Here is a 15154-nt window from a genome sequence, read left to right on the forward strand (position 1 = left end):
TCAAATTGAATATTTATAGTGAAATTTACTGTCAGAATGCATGAAAATAAAGTTACATTGCTTAAGAGAAATATCTTTAATATAAGGACAAAGAGAAGTTTATATTTGGATAAACACAGACATCATGCAAACACTAAGTAAAAGAAACATGTGCCAATACATTTGACAATTTGAATAATTGCAAATGATTACAATTTGCAATATTTTTTTTTAGAAAAAGAAAACATGTCTGTGCACATACTAAAAAAATAAAACATTAAAGTGCTGTATATCTTTTGAATAAATTCAAGATTTTTCTCAGAGAAATTCCCAGGCCCAGATGACACCAACAGTGACTTTTTCTCACCAAAAATTAAAAGAGGAAATTACATTAAAGTTCAATAAACTCTTCTCCAGAATAGAAAAGAAGGAAATTTTCTTTGAGCCAATTTTAATCTGAATTTCAAAACATGGCATGGACATTACAAGAAAGGAAAATTATAGATTAATTCCTTTTGTGAATTCAGATTCAACAATTTAGTTGTTTATTCTACCATGCTATCTGTATGTGCATATGTGTGTGTTTGTGAGAATGAGAGGTCTGCACATTTAAAATAATCAGGGGGAAAGCATGCCATGAAACCTATCAGTAAGTGCCTCATGTCGCAGGGAGAGTAATGGGCCTAGAGATGTCAATACAATAGTTCACCAACTTTACAAGCCTGACACCAATTCCAGTGTGTGAGTTTTCTCCCCTTATACCACGAAGCAATTCTCAGATATCAAATGAGTGTCCTATACTTTGGTTCAATTCTGACATTATCTACCTAAAGATTATATCAGATTCCCCAGGGTTAAGGGCTCAGTCCAACAAGATTGCCCCCTGCCCCTCAGACTCTCCAATAGCTGGTCTATGTGTTAACCTGTACTTCCAGTTGACTGGCTATGGAGGTTTTCATGACCTTCTCTTCATATTCAATTAGTTGCTAAATTGATGCTCAGAATTCAGATAACATTCTATTCACTAGATTACAGGTTTATAATAAAAGAATGTGACTCAGAAATAACCAGTTGGAAAAGATTCTAAAGGGGCAAGGTTTGGGGGAAGTGTCAGAGAGCTTTCATGCCCTCTCTAAACATGCCACTTTCTCCAGATCTCTACATGTTCACCAGCCTGGAAACTCTCTGACTCTCCTCTTGGGTTTTATGGAAGTTTTATTACAAAATCACTATTGACTAGGTCATTGGCAACTGGTGATCAATTCAAACTCTAGCCCCCTTTACTTCTCTAGAAGTCAGGGGGTAGGACCAGAGATTCTAAACCTCTAATAATAACCTTGGGTTCCCTGGCAACCAGCCCCCAACCTTTGGTTACCTACAAGTTTTTCACATTAACCCACTAACAAAACAAAAGATACCTTTCCTTCTCTCATCCACTAGGAAATCTCAATGGTTTTAGGGACTCTATACCAGGAAGGAGAACAAAGACTAAATATATATTTCTTATTAGAAATCATAATATCACAAGCTTCATGTGTCAATTTTATCTAAAATACTATAAATTTTTGATAACCCTTCATTTCTGTGAAGTGTCAGAGTTCTGATTGCTGGGCATGGTAGAGGGCTTGGGGGAGGGAATTCCAAGGAGACTAACACTTAGAAACCAATCACATATAATCCTTAAAGTCCTCAGATATTATCATCTTATTTGGCCCTCAAATATTCCCAGGCAGGCAAACTGAAAGTATTTTGTTCTAATAGGTAAAATAATACCTTAATGGTTGGGTGTGTTGGAGTGGCTTGCCCACATTCATAAATACTAGTAAAAGTCAGAGCCAGATTAATGACAACCTAGGCAACGGTAATTCCAAACTGATGGGGTGAGGTGTTTTTTGAGGACCAGATGGGTATGAAATTTCTTTCTTATATATTCTTATCCCTTCTCTCTTCTTTTCCTTCTTCTTTTTTTAGTAAGTCAAATGAAATTGCCTATGTAGAAGCTCTTTGACCTTGAGAGGCCAGGAAAAGGCTCATGGAATCAACAAATTAAGACTCTTTCCTATTTATTTGTTTATTTATTTATTTATTTACTTGTTTATATATTTTAAGGTGAACTGTCTCCTTTTGCACTCTTAGAATGGTAACAACTAGTCAACTAAGAAGCACAAAACCAGGTTTTGTAGGGATAGACTGGTTAGGAGTAGTTGGTGTCTCATCCCTGTGGTAAGAAAGCAAAGTGGTTCACTAGAAACATACGTTTCCCAAACAAATGATTAAATATGGAAAGCATTCTTACCTCATAATGAAAGGATGCCTACACTGGGAACAATAATAGATGAAGAGGAGATTCATAGGTAAGAAATCTTATTGAGCTGTTGAAAACTAACTTAATTAATATAAAATCTCAGTTGATCAATGTGGGGATTGGATTAGTTTCCTCAGTAATTAAACAATCAATAAATCATTTAATGGTCCCTGGACCAAAAGGTAATCAACAAAATCCTACAATGAACTCCTTAAATGACACATTGTTTTTTTTTTATTTTTTATAAACAAATATTTTTATCCCCAGGGGTACAGGTCTGTGAATCACCAGGTTTACACACTTCACAGCACTCACCAAAGCACATACCCTCCCCAATGTCCATAATCCCACCCCCATCTCCCAAGACACATTGTTTATACATAAAAATCCACATGTCAAATATTCTGTACAGGATAGGTATTTCCTCAAAGCACCAATGTTCATGGTATTTCTCATGATTATTATTGTCGTTGTGTATCTATCTCTTCCAAATAAACTAAAATTTTCTTGAGAATAAAGTTCCAATTTGATTATTTTTCCATTCCTCAAGTATTCTTATTACACAGTGTATATAGTAAAAGCTTAAACCATTTTCTTGAATTGTATTCATTAAGATAAACCAGACACTGAACTAATGGAAATACTGTTCAGAAGCATAACTTTTTATATGTAAATAACTGCCAAACTTTTTGATGCTCTATCCACTCATAGACTTAATTATTTATGTCTTGGGTAATTGGGATTAACCTTTTATGACATATGTAATTAGTAAAAGTAAGCTGTAGAATACTATATAATTATTCCATGAACTTTTTCAAATTAATTTCAAAATAAATCTGTTCATGTTATACAAATGTTACTAGACCCATATTTTTAAACCTAAATCCCAGACTGTTAACAGGGAAATAATGAATAAATAAGTGTACATTTTCTACAGGGATAATAAATTGTTGGTTGGGAAGGTATCTAGAATAATAATAATTTTACTATTATAACTCAGCTATTATGTGTCAGACACACTTCTAAGCCCTTGATAATATCATAATTAATGTCAGGTCATATGTACCTCTCTGGCCTACCCTCTTGAGGCTATCTTTCAAATTAGGAAGGAATAGATAAAAGTTTCTAAATTTTAGAGCAGAATTATTTACTCTGTCACCTGAATATCTGGAATTTAAACCATATTGATTATTTTAAATAAATAATCAAAATATTTGAATTTAAGACAAGCATTAAAGGATTTAAGTATGAATTATTTATGATTAAGACCTTATAAACCTTACTTAAGACATAGAAAGTATCTATAATTATTTATCTGGCTACTTATTCTTCATATTTTCTAACCCATATACCTAGAACAAGCTAACTAACATTTCTTACAGGTTCAGTCGTATCCCAGATCCTGAAACAAATCTCTTTCATAATCCTGGGAGATTTAATTTATTCTACTTCAGATGACTGACATTTTAGCATTTGGAACTGGTGTTCTAATTTCCATTACTATATTAAGTTTTGTGAGAACAACAATAAAAAACATTTTAATTCTCTATGGAAATAGTTTTGTTCAGTTGAATTAATCTTACATTTTCAGTATCTACAAGCTTCAATTAAATAAAATACCCAATTGTTTTGTAAAACAAAATGGAAAACTTTGGCTATTGTCTCCCCTGTGCCGCTTATATAAAGTATGCCCTGTGTATCCCTTACATAAGAATCTCCTAATATATTTTGCTGGTATTCTGAGCTGAATTGTGTTATTTTATTATTGAATAATATAAGCTATCTATAATAAGGTTTTTATGTTTCCCAATAACAAAGCATTTATATCTCCTTATTCATTCATTGATGCTTTAAACAATTGTTATTACACAGTAATTCCTACTATGTGCCAGGAACTGTGCTAATCACTGAGGAAAGCAGTCAGAAAATATTAAATACAGACCATTTTCTCATAAATATGATGTGGTATAGTTCATAAAAATAAAATGAAAGATTTTTTTTTTAAAGATTTATTTATTTATTTATTTGACAGAGAGAGATCACAAGTAGGCAGAGAGGCAGGCAGAGAGACAGAGGAGGAAGCAGGCTCCCTGCTGAGCAGAGAGTCTGATGCGGGGCTCGATCCCAGGACCCTGGGATCATGACCTGAGCTGAAGCTTAACCCACTGAGCCACCCAGGCGCCCCTAAAATGAAAGATTTATGAAAAACAATTCATAAAGCTATAGGTTCACAGAACATAGGAATCCCTAATAGTCTTGCTTGTTAAGGAAGAGCTCTTGATTAAATAATACAGAGCAGATATCTAAAGAAGCAAAATTAGTTAACTAGGAAAATGAGAGGGTAGGGAAAACAATAAAATGGGAAAAATCTTCTAAGCAGAAGAAATATTACATGCAAAAACAACATAAAATTTTGGAAGAATTTATAAAACATTATTATAAAACATCTGTGGTATACAGGGGGTACAAGTCGACCAGATAGAAGCACAGTTTGTGTAAGGATAAGGGGAGGTTGGGATGGCTACTTGAACTAGTATTTTGACAGTAAAAAGGAAGTAAAGTTGATTTGGGTGACATTTTTGAGATAGGATACGATATCTGAGAGCAATTAAGTATGACTTCCCAATATCGGTCACATTCATAAATATGAACAGTGGTATCAATCACAGAGTTAGTAAACACTGAAAGAGACATAGTTAATTTTCTGTGGCAGAGAGAACACAAGGAAGAGATTCTGAATTTATTTGGAACGTGTTCAATTTGAGATAACTTTGGTCTTTATTTAGTATATTATTTAATTATTATAATATATGATGCATATTATATATTATATAATTATATTATAAATATTATTTAATATTATTTAATTAATATTATATAATATTATATATTATATAATTATATTATAAATATTATTTAATATTATTTAAATATTATTTTCTTGTGCCAAGAAAAGTTTTAGTTCCTATAGGTATTAAGTGGTCAGCTAGAGATATGAGTCTGGAGCTCAGTGAAGAAGTTTAAATAAAAATTCGCAAATCATCAGCATATAGATGATCTATAGATGGTGATGGAAGGTATTAATATGGTTGAGGTGAGATTGAGAAGAAGAAAGATACAGTACTGAGTCTTGAAGAGCTCTAGTGTTGAGAGGGATAGAGGGGATGATCTAGAAGACATCAAGAAGTTGGAGCCAGCTACAACAGAAAAAAGAGATAATAATAATTTGAGCCTGGATGGCAAAATCCATGGAAAATGCTTTAAAAAGGAATACACAGGACAATTAAGAAAGCTAAAAATATGCTTCCAATTAACCTCCAAAAGTTCTTGGGTAGAGATAGGTGTTGTTTTGATGGAATGATTGGAGCCCAAGACAATTTGAACTGGGTTGGAAGGTGAAAAAAGAAGTGAGTAAAGAAAACACATGTCAAAGAAATTTCTAAAGAAATTTCACCATGGAGAAGGTAATGACTTATAGTTTAAGAAGGTTAAACATGCTTCAATAGGTTATTTTAAAGATGATCTGACTTGAGCATGCTTCATTGCCAACTGAAAAATTTTATTATAAAGTAAGGAGTTGACAGAATAGATGATGTCGGAATTTTGGTAAGAAGGGTGGAGATGATTATTGTTAAAGTTACTAAACAGTTGGTATAGTGTTAATGCTCCCATATGCTGAATGCTTTTTCTCTAGTAGGCCATATGACCTTATTTAGAAATGAAGAAAGTAGATGATCAAGCTTTAGAATTTACCTCTTGAGTATAATGAGAATAAAACAAGGTTTAGGGTTTTGGCATGAGAATTATTAGAATTATGAGCCAAAGACTGAGTTTGGTAGGGAGGGGAGAGATGAGAATAATGAATAAAAATATGGAAACATGGAGGAGTGGAGGTTCACATCAGGTCAAAGAATTGTCAAGTAGAAGTAATTCACAGGTGAGCTGAGAAGGTTGGTATCGAGACTGCTATGATTAGAAATGAAAGTGGGTAGTGGCAGAACTCTATTGAGTGGAACAAGGTCTAGCTCATGATGTGGGAGTCTGTGGCTGAGGAAATGGAAAACATTGGAGGTGATGAGATTAAAGAATAGAATGGCTGAATGTTGGAATGGTCATCTGTATGGAAACTGGGGTCATCCAGAATGTCAGCAAAAAATAAATGGAGTGAGAGGAATACTGAAGTTAGATCCTGGCATGTTATAGATAATAGCAAGATGAGAAATGTTGAGTGATATAGCATAAAACACATGTCTCAATGTGCAGTTTCTCCAAAATTGACGAGTACAGATCCAAAGTTAAAAGGAAGAGTAAAAGGAACAACAAGCACAGTAAACAAGGTTAAGATGTATGAAAGGAAACCTCCTTTAATATGCAGTTGGGAAGCCTTGCAAGGGGAGCTCCATGCAGGAACCACTGGTTGCAGCCTAAGGAAACCAGGGAAGAGGGAAGATAAGAATTTTTATATGTTTTCCTTGTCCCAAATTGCAATTCTTCTGCTATTCCCAAATAAACTCATTTTTCTGGTAAAATATCTGGCCATTTTATTTTTAAGGTTGACCAGTGAAAGAATAGTCATCATTGGGTAGGGTTACAGATAAAGTAAATCTCAAGGAAAGGGGAATGTTTCTTTCAAGGCATGAAATACTCTAAGAACACACTGATATTGTTTAGGAAGTACAGCACCAAAACGTAGAGTGGACAGTATTGTATAGTTTTGGTGAGGGGCAATTTTATTAAGATGAAGTTGCAGTAGACAATAGATTGCAAGGATAAGATGTGGAAACAGTATGGGATTTTGAGTGAGGAAAAGAGGGCACTACATGATTATCAATGCAAACATTTATTTTAATTATTTTGTAGAATGCATAACCTTTAAATAGATCTTACCATCTGTTTTATGTCTTACCCCACTCTATGGCTCAAATCCTGTAAGGATGACAGGCTTACATCTCCCAACTAATCCTTCGACTTTGGCAAAATATCAACAATGGTGGTCAGGCTTTGTTGGTTTTTCTGACTTAAGCTAACATAGAGCTAAAGGTACTTGATCAACAAGGCAAAGGCAATGCTTAACCACTACTTCCAAGCATAGTTCCTCCTCCATTATTTCAAAAGTCGATTATTTTATGAGCACATCAGATCCTATGCTAAGATACTTTAAGACCAAAGCAAGTTAAAACACAAATGAATTCATATGTGCATATTCATAATTATTTTTCATTACTGGAGGCTGCCCATCACTTTATTTTCAAACACATCAGCTCAAAACATTTGGCATTTGCATAAATAATGCTCATCATGAAAGCATTAACATTGCGTTAAAAGGTGAAATAAGTGCAATAAGTGCATCTGTTTTAACACCATCCTTCAACTCCTGTTAATTTCAAAAGACATAAAACAGTATCTTACTATTTAAAAAATCTGTATAAGGTTGCAATTTTAATTCATCACGAAGGGTTTCTACATTAATTAAATATGCACAGGTTTTTAAAATAGAGATTAAAATCTGAAAGAGATCAAGCTATTTACAATCTAATTAGCTCAAAATTGGATGAGTAATATAAATGCATAATTAATCTGATTTGACTATGACAAACTTGAAAGGGAGATTATGGAATTAGTAACAGAAAAAAGTCTCATTTAAAAAAAAGCCCACTCTGTAATTGAAGCCAAAGGAAGAGGAATTTCCTAGACATCTTTACTTTAGTTCTTCCATACCCTATTTTCTGGAAAATTTCCTATTATATGTTGATAAATAAATACATGGTAAATCATGAAAATATTTTACTTCCCCCAAAATGCCTAAAATAAAACAAAACAAAAGAAAACAAAGCAAAAACACCTCTTGTTGCAAAATATTTATAAAGTATATAAATTATAAGAAATTTAATTTTCTATTTTTACTTTTATTTGTAAATAATTTCAAATATAAAATTGTAAGTAATATGAAGAATATTCATTAACCTCTTTATCCATATTAAACTATATAATTAACATTTTGCCTCACTTGATTCATCCTTCACTCTCTCTCTCTTCCCCATCTTTGTTTTTCTCTCTGAACAATCTGAGCATAAGTTGTATATATCATTGCCCTTGATCTCTATGACTTCAGGTCTTATTTTCTAAGAATAATGATATTATTTGTAAAACCACAGTGAAATTATGAACAAGTAAATTTAATATTGGTATAATACTTTTATCTAAATAGTGCTCCATATTTCTACTTGCCAATTGATTCAGTAATGTCTTGTGTAGCAATTTTTTTTTTTTTTCAGTGAAAGAGCCACTCTAGGGTCATGTACTAGACTAAAAGTCTTCACAAGTCTGGAAAATTTGTCAGTTTTTATTCGCACTTTATTAATTGATATTATTGAAAATTACCAACCCTCCATCAATTTAATTTTTCATTTCAAAACAACTATTTTTGAGTTTGTCTGATTCTTCCTCATGATTAGATTGAGGTCTTATATTCCCTAGGCTGAGTATTCTATACATAAAATTGAGCTCCTCCCAGGGTATCATATGTGGATACACACACTGTCTACTAATACCCCTTATTAATAATGTTAATTTTTATCACACTGTCAAGGTGTTGTCTGATATATTGTTTATAAACATGATTCTCCAATTATGGGCAATGCACCCTAAAGTTCCACAGTGAACACATGGGATTCTCAAGGATAATTTTGTTTTTTTGGAAACAAAAAAATTTGACATCTGCCCGAAACTACAGCAACTATTAGCCCAAGGTAAGCTCACAGTTACATTAGATAATGCTAGGTATTTTCAAAGATGCTGTAAATTACAAATCTAGGTTGTGTTCTCTGTGATGAAAACAAGACCACACAAAAAGGTAGAGTAAAGGGTTACAGCGCCCAATCTGATTGCAAATTTGAGAATTTGTTGCCACAAGGTGCATTAGTTTATTTAAGAATGACAGAATGGTTGTTTCTTTCAACAGGTATGGATTTTTCAAGTGGTTATTAAGTCTTTTGTATATAATTATTATTAAGTTGTTTGAATCTAATTAATAAATAGAAATGTTTGGTATCTCTTGACTCAGTAGAATTATTAAGATATTACTCATACACTGCACTAAATTTAGGAGACTTTCACTACATGCTTACTACGTTTTGTCATTTTAATTAATAGACTGTCTATGCTCAAACACTAAAATACTCACTTTAATCTTTAATCTTCAATATTTAAAATATGATGAGACACTTTGAAATTCCCATCAGCACCCACCACCCCTAGATTAATAATTTAGTGAAGATTATTAGCTGGTTCAATCTTTCCTATGATGATTACAACATGATTATTTCTATCTCCTTCATTCCCTCTAAAATCAATGGTCCACACTTGCTCTTTTTACTGAAAAAGCCCACTTCTCTGTCTGTCTATCTATCTATCCACCCAGATATTTATCAGTTTGGTCTTATTAATATACATATTACTATCAAGTTTATAATTCACCACTCTTCTTGATTATTTTGTTTATCAAATTGTCTCAGATTTGGTCACTGGAAACCTATTCAGGGTAGTACTTTGTGTGACATGTACTTTTTTTTTTTTTTAATTGCTTCCTTACTTCCTGGCAGGGCGACACATTCTAGTCTATTCTTTACTTCCCTGAACCAGTGCTAGAATTAGCTATGTCTCCAAGGAACCTAACTTATATATTTGCATATTAACACATGCATATTTTAAAAACCATCACTCCATATCAGCACCTCTAATTTCAACCTTCCAACGTCTTCTTCCTTTAACCTTTCAACATTTGAAATTATTTCTCCTAAAGTGAGCTCCCTGGCTCCCAATACTTTAAAATGTTTTCTCATTTTCTAAACAAACAAAAAATACTGTACACATAAGATTATTTCCATTTGAGTATCTTATTCATTTGAAATGCAGTTGGGTTCATTTGCTTCTGTTTATTTCCATTTGTAGTATTTTCCCTTCTTATTATTACTGTAATTTAAAAAATATCAGTAGAATTCATATGCTTCCACAGTCAACATTATTTAAAAAAAATCACTCACTTTTATCCTCTTTTCCCAACCACACCTCTTGTAAGTGACTGACATCACTGTTGTTACTTTCTCTTTTTTGAGTTTCCTTTCATATAGACAAGCAAAATATGGTTATTGTTTACATTTTTCTTTTCTTAACCAAAATATTGCATATTGTGTATCCTGTTTTGCAGTTGCTTTTTCACATAAAGATATATCCTGGAAATCATTTTGTTTCAGTTTTCAGATATTTTCCTCATTCTTTACAGTTATGTAACATTCTGATATGTTCATATATCATGGTTTATTCAACTATCCCTTATGTTTGGACATATAGGCACTTCTCACTGGTACAATTAATAAATTTATGCATATGTGCTTTCATATTATTGTGGGCATATATTCAGGATATCATCCCAGAATTGGGATTGTTAGGTTGAAGAGTAAATTTAGGGGCACTTGGGTGGGTCAGTCATTGGGCATCTGCCTTTGGCTTGAGTCATGATCCCAGGGTCCTGGGATCTAGCTCTGCATTGGGATTCCCTTCTCAGCTGTAAGGCTGCTTCTCCCTCTCCCAAACCCCCTGCTTGTGGTCCCTCTCTCTCTCTGTCAAATAATAAATAAAATCTTTAGTAAAAAAGAGTAAATTTATACATTTATATAATATTGTCAAATTCTACTTCATAGATATATCTTTTTGCATTACTATCAAAGTATAAGACTGTATATCCACAACTTCTGAAGAATTACATTTCTGTCTATTTTCCTGCTAAGTGTTGACTACATCTTAGTTTTTAGTCATTTTAATTACTTTCTAAATAATTCTTTTTATATAGCTTAGAGTTGTTTTGCATTATGTTCCAATTTGAAATAATTTTTTCTTTTAATAGGAAATTAAACCTAGACTCCTGTTTCCTTTAATTTTCAGTAGATTTTATTTTATATTTGCAGCTCCTATGTCATTTGGTTTATAGTTATTCACAAATATTACATCTTCATTTTGGAATATAATTTTCAGTATTATACAGTCTCTTTCTTTTTCTTACTCATTATATTGCTTCTGGATTTTATCTGCTATCAGGATTGTAATCTCTCTTTTTTGTGTGTGAATTTCTCAGTGTAAATTTGGCTCAATTCTGTATCACATGCTTTCTCAGGGGTAAAGATATTGAAGATATTGATGATAAAATTAAATATACATGCTAAAATTGCAAGTAATGATTAAAAGAAGAGAAAAAAATCAGATTTTCAAAAACAGAGGAGGGAAATCTACAAATATAAATAAAAACCTTCAATAAATCTTAAAGTAATTAAGAAAAGAGGAAAAAAACGAAGTCTAGAGAGAATGGTAAATAAAAGTAGAAAACATGATAGCAGAAATAAAACCCAGTATATCAATAATCATAATAAATTTAAACCATTTAGCTCCAGTTGAACATAAGCAATGCATTATTTTTTCTCTCTCTAGTTCTCCTGCTTTCTCCAGCTTTTCTCTAAGATTAGGGACAAAGAAAGAAATGCCTGCCTTCACAATTTCTGTTCAATATTGTATTAAGAACCTTAGCTAGAGCAAATAGGAAAGAAAAAGAAATAAATAGCCAAATAGAAGAGGAAGAAGTAAAACTACCTGTTTGCAATGTGCTCATGTGCACAAACACACTCACACACACTCTACATACATACACACAACACTTGTTAGAACTAATAAACCAAGTAAGCAAAGTTGCAGGATGCAATATCAACATACAAAAAATTCAGTCGTAATTCAATACATTAAAATAGTCCAAAAAGGAAATTAAGAACATAATTCCATTTACAATAGCATCATAAAGAATGAAATATTTAGGAATAAATGTAAACAGAAAGGTGAACTACTTGAATCCTGAAAACTATAACATTACTGAAAGAAATCTAAGAAAATATAAATAACTGTAGAACACCCTGTATCCATTGACTGGAAGACATTAAATGAAGATGCCCATACTACTCAATGCAATCCACAGATTCAGCAGAATCCCTATCAAGATTCTCATGGCATTTTTTGGTAGAAATATAAAACTTCATCTCAAAATTCATATGGAATTTTAAAGGGCCCATATTAATCAAACTGTTTTGGGGGGCGCCTGGGTGACTCAGGGGGTTAAGCCTCTGCCTTCGGCTCAGGTCATGATCTCAGGGTCATGGGATCGAGTCCTGCGCCAGGCTCTCTGCTGGGCAGGGAGTCTGCTTCCTCCTCTCTCTCTCTGTCTGCCTCTCTACCTACCTGATTTCTGTCTGTCAAATAAATAAATAAATCTTTAAAAAATAAAAGATTAAAAAAAAGCTATTTTGGAAAAGAAGATCAAAGCTGGAGGTCTCATATAAGATTTTAAAACATACTACAAAGCTGCTGTAATCAAAACAATATGGTATTAGGATAAAGACAATTTAATCTATGAAGGGAATATGGAGTCCATAAAAAACTCTCATGTATAATACCAAATGATCTTCAACTAGGTTGCTAAGACCACTCAGTGGAGGAAAGCACAGTCTCGCCAGCAAATGGTGCTGGGAAAACACACAAAAGAATGATGCTATACCCTTACATTAAATGTAATTGCATGCAAAATGTAATTACATGCCAAAATAAACACAAAATGGGTTAGAGTCTTAAATGTATGATCTAAAAATATAAAATTCCTAGAAAAAAACACAGAAGAAATCTTTATGACATTGGACATGGTAATGATTTCTTGAATATGATATCAAAAGCACAGGAAATAAAATCTGACACAGACAATGAAATCACATCAAGCTTAGAAATTTTTGTTCATCAAAGGACATTATCAACTGATAGGAATGGCAGCCTAGGGAAAACAAGAAAATATTTGCAAATCATATATGATAAGACAGTAATTTCCAGAATATATAAAGAACTTTTAAAATTCAACAACAGAAATCAAGTATACCCATTAAAAATATATCACCTCACACCAGTCAGAATGGCTAAAATCAACAAGTCAGGAAATGACAGATGCTGGCGAGGATGTGGAGAAAGGGGAACCCTCCTACACTGTTGGTGGGAATGCAAGCTGGTGCAGCCACTCTGGAAAACAGCATGGAGGTTCCTCAGAATGTTGAAAATAGAACTGCCCTATGACCCAGCAATTGCACTATTGGGTATTTACCCTAAAGATACAAATGTAGTGATCCAAAGGGGCACATGCACCCGAATGTTTATAGCAGCAATGTCCACAATAGCCAAACTATGGAAAGAACCTAGATGTCCATCCACAGATGAATGGATCAAGAAGATGTGGTATATATACACAATGGAATACTATGCAGCCATCAAAAGAAATGAAATCTTGCCATTTGCGACAACATGGATGGAACTAGAGCGTATCATGCTTAGCGAAATAAGTCAAGCAGAGAAAGACAACTATCATATGATCTCCCTGATATGAGGAAGTGGTGATGCAACATGGAGGCTTAAGTGGGTAGGAGAAGAATAAATGAAACAAGATGGGATTGGGAGGGAGACAAACCATAAGTGACTCTTAATCTCACAAAACAAACTGAGGGTTGCTGGGGGGAGGGGGTTTGGGAGAAGGGGGTGGGATTATGGACATTGGGGAGGGTATGTGCTTTGGTGAGTGCTGTGAAGTGTGTAAACCTGGTGATTCACAGACCTGTACCCCTGGGGATAAAAATATATGTTTATAAAAAAAAAAAAAAAAAAAAAAAAGAAAGGACCAATACCCAACTTCTGTAGCAACATGGACGGGACTGGAAGAGATTATTATGCTGAGTGAAATAAGTCAAGCAGAGAGAGTCAATTATCATATGGTTTCACTTATTTGTGGAGCATAACAAATAGCATGGAGGACATGGGGAGTTAGAGAGGAGAAGGGAGTTGGGGGAAATTGGAAGGGGAGGTGAACCATGAGAGACTATGGACTCTGAAAAACAATCTGAGGGTTTTGAAGGGGTGGGGGGTGGGAGGTTGGGGTACTAGGTGGTGGGTATTATAAAGGGCACGAATTGCATGGAGCACTGGGTGTGGTGAAAAATAATGAATACTGTTATGCTGAAAATAAAAAATAAATTTAATAAAAAAAAATAAAGTAATAATAAAAAAAAACAAAAAAACAAAAACAAAAACAAAAAACAAAAAAAACAAAACAAAACAAAACAAAAAACAGGCAAAAGATTTCTCCAAAGGTGATATACAAATGTTCAACAAGCTTTTGTAATTATGTCCATCATCACTAATCACTAGAGAAATGCATTAGAAAAAAGCCATTAGGATGGCTACTATAACTGCCTCAAAACAAACAAACAAACAAAAAACAAAAACAAAATAACAAATGTTGGCAAAGATGTGGAGAAATTGGAAACTGTATGCACCCTAGGTGAGATTATAAAGTGGTGCAACCAATGTGGAAAATATTATGGAGTTTCCTAAAAAATTAAAAATAACACTATCAATTAGCCATCAATCCTACCTCTGAGTATATGTCCCAAAGAATTGAAAGCAGGGTTTTGAAGAAATATTTACACCCCCATGTGCATAGCAGCTCTATTCGTAATAGCTGAGAGATAGGAATAATCAATGGATGTCCATCAATGGATGAAAGGATAAACAAAATACAGTATATACAGGCAATGGATTATTTTTCTTTCTATATTTTCTATATTTCTATATTTTCTTTGTCACATGCTACAACACAGATGAACCTTGAGGACATTATGCTAAGTAAAATAAGACTGAAATAAGTGAAATAAGACTGTCATGAATATAAAAGTACTATCTGATTCTACATTATGAGATATCTAAAGTAGGCAAGTTCATAGAAACAGAAAATAGCATTGCGGT

Source organism: Mustela nivalis, assembly GCF_964662115.1.
Source record: "Mustela nivalis genome assembly, chromosome: 4".
Taxonomy (NCBI): Eukaryota; Metazoa; Chordata; class Mammalia; order Carnivora; family Mustelidae; genus Mustela; species Mustela nivalis.